Source organism: Physeter macrocephalus, unplaced genomic scaffold (assembly GCF_002837175.3).
Source record: "Physeter macrocephalus isolate SW-GA unplaced genomic scaffold, ASM283717v5 random_1439, whole genome shotgun sequence".
NCBI classification, from domain to species: Eukaryota; Metazoa; Chordata; class Mammalia; order Artiodactyla; family Physeteridae; genus Physeter; species Physeter macrocephalus.
The window spans coordinates 16,927-20,241 of NW_021146315.1; positions in this window are offsets into that span (position 1 = coordinate 16,927).

Here is a 3,315-nt window from a genome sequence, read left to right on the forward strand (position 1 = left end):
CCCTGGTGGCGCAATGGTTGAGAGTCCACCTGCCGATGCAGGGGACACGGGTTCGTGCCCCAGGCCGGGAAGATCCCACGTGCCGCGGAGTGGCTGGGCCCGTGAGCCATGGCCTCTGGGCCTGCGCGTCCGGAGCCTGTGCTCTGCAGCGGGAGAGGCCAAAATATGGCCACATGTTAGTTTAGTTCCAATATGGACTATGACTTCTTTGTACATTTTGTTTTGTTTTTCCTGGAGTTTCTGACTGTCTTTTTTCTTGTTGGTAGAAGAAACATATACCTTCTTTATGATATTCCACTTCTATTCACTCTACTCATTTCTTAAAATCTGTTCCATTCTTTTTTGTTGTTGTTTTTTTTGCGGTACGCGGGCCTCTCACTGTTGTGGCCTCTCGCGTTGCGGAGCACAGGCTCCGGACGCGCAGGCCCAGCGGCCATGGCTCACGGGCCCAGCCGCTCCGTGGCACGTGGGACCTTCCCGGACCGGGGCACGAACCCGTGTCCTCTGCATCGGCAGGCGGACTCTCAACCGCTGCGCCACCAGGGAAGCCCCTGTTCCATTCTTCTTGAAAATGTTTTTTTTCTTAGAGTCCATTGATATTCTCTTTTAATGTGGACTAAGGCTTGCAAGGTCAGCTGACACCTGGCAACAAGGAATTTCCTGGGTAAATTATATACTTTCTTATATTAAAAACTTTCCCTTTTCTGGGATTTTGCCATAGCTTTGCTGAAGTTGACACACTCCAGTAACTTCCTCAGAAAAGATATATAGAGGCAAACTTTATTTATTCTGTAATATCTGAAACTGACTTTATTAGGTGCTCACACTTAAATGTTTGTTTGGCTTGATACGGAATTCTAGTTTGAACATAGTTTGTTCTCAGAACTTCAAAAAACTTTACTGCATTTTGGCATCTGTGGTTTTGAATTTGAAATCTAATGCCAGTTGGATTCTTTTCTCACAGGGGACTTATTTTTTCTCTTTGGAAACTCTTAGAATTTTCTGATTCCCAGTGTTCTGACATTTCACAGTGAGTGTGTCTAAGCAGAAGAATTGTTTCTTTTTTCTCACTGGGCATTTGGTAGCCCTTTTGTTTTGAAAACTCTGAGCCTTTTCTTTGATTATTTACTGTTATTTTTCCTTTGTGTTTTCCTTGTTCTCTGTTTTGAACAGCTAAAAGGCAGATGCTGGACTCTGTAACTGATCTTCTGTATCTTTTTTCTTCATATTTTCCATCTTATTTTCTTTTTCCTCTACGTTCTAGAAGATTTTCTCAACTTTATATTCTATCATTTCTATTAAACATTTAATTTGGCAATCACTTTCTCTACTATCTGAGAATTCCTTCTTGGTTTCTGATTGTTCCTTTTCCTTACCATTCTGTTCTCATTTATACATGCAATATCTGTCCAAATCTTCCTGGAGTAGGGTGATTATCCTAGTTTGGGCTGCTATAACAAAAATGCCGTAGACAGGGGGCTTCAACAACAAACAAATAAATCTCGCAGTTCTGGAGGCTGGGATGTCCAAGATCAAGGTGCTGATAGGTGCAGCATCTGGTGAGAGCTCAACCCTCATGACCTAATCACCTTCCAGAGGTCCCACCTCCTAGTACCATCACCTTAGGGGTTAGGATCTCAACATACAAATTGTGAGGGGACACATTCAGTCCATAATAACGATTGTATATCTTGATGGTGTATCAGGGATAGTCATGGTTTATACCTGTTGTCCTGGCATAATTATTAACATCTCCCCATATTGCTTTCAAAATTATCCCAGGTTGGATGATAAATTACACAGTCTCTTTACTGTGAAGTTATTGAGAATTATTTTTAAACTCCTCTTCTGTTCTTGAATTATTTCTATTTCTTCAGGGTGACATTTTTAGGTTGTTATTTTTTAATCTTGAGTGTCCATTGATATTTAAGAATGAGGAGTTAGGGATTGGGGGCTCTGGGTCCACAGAGCTTGCTGAATGGGGGACTTGAGTGTGGATAGATAGGGAATTGACTTCTGTTCTGAAGACTTCTGCAGGAAAGAATAGAAGAACTGTATTCTGGGGTACCAATAACCATAACAACTGTCCAAGTTCTTCTCAGACCATTTGTTTAATTTCTTTAGGAATACATGAATTTGGGGGCATGATGATGATAATTTCTTGGCTGTCATGCATTCTGGGAGGGCCAGAGTGGGGAGCAACCATTTCATATACAGACCTTTGACCTTTAATCAGTGCCTCTTTTTTCAGTTCTAGTTCTCAGTCCTCCCTTCTGCCTTACCTGGGAAGTCAGGTTCTGCTGGGCAAATGGACTCCATCCTCCACTGCAAACCCCATCAAAGTTTCTCACATGCACGTTTTGGCTGCCAGAAATTTGCTAAAATCACTCATCCACGGACAGCGCCCCCTCTCCATGCTCTTGGCTGTTATGAGTCTATGCTTTTCTTCCTTTACTATTTGTGTGGGAGGTGTCAGGGGGGAGGAGATGTGCTCAATCCATCATCTTTATTAGGAAGAGAGTTGTACCTTCTCTCTTTTTTAATCTTTTATAGTGAGGATAATGATACCTTCCTATTATTTTTCTGGCAGAGATTTTAGGTTGAACCTCAATATCCATTCTCCTTCATTTGTAATAGAGCCCCCATTTTTAGCTGGTATATGGCAACCAGGGAAAATCCTAGCTTCCCTTGCAAATCCATGTGACTAAGTTCTGGTGAAATAGGATGTAAGTGAAATAGGCCTTGTAGCAGCTTCCTGGAACTGTCTCTAGAGACAGGAAGCATGTGCCTTTGGCACTAACTTGGGTCATGAGCTTGAGGCTACATAAAGAGCCTAGGTTTCTGACACTGTGGAGCCCAATACCAGCCCTGGACCAAACATCAAGACATTTATGGAACAGAGAAAATTTGTTTTAAGGCATTGCTATTTTCAGTTTTCCTTCACTACAGCCAAACCAAAAGCTAACTCATGCAACCTTACAAATGATCCGGGAGGTACCAAAAAGATGAAAAATGTGAAAGTGATTTGTAAACCGTAGAGAGCTATAGAAATGTCAGATATTATTATTACGTCTTACACGGAACTCGATTTTAAGCTCTTCTTCTGGACTGATTACTTTTCAAAGGAAGCCCCCTTATTTATTTTTATCGTCAACAGCAGGCATAGAGAAGTCGATATAGTTGTTTATTAAAATTATTTCCATAGTATTAGTTCTTTGAAATAATTTCAAAACCATCAAAAGACAAAAGAAAAAGTGTTAAAATACTTTCAGCTTATTAATTTCCCTGTATAATAAAGAGCCTCTGAAAACAGAG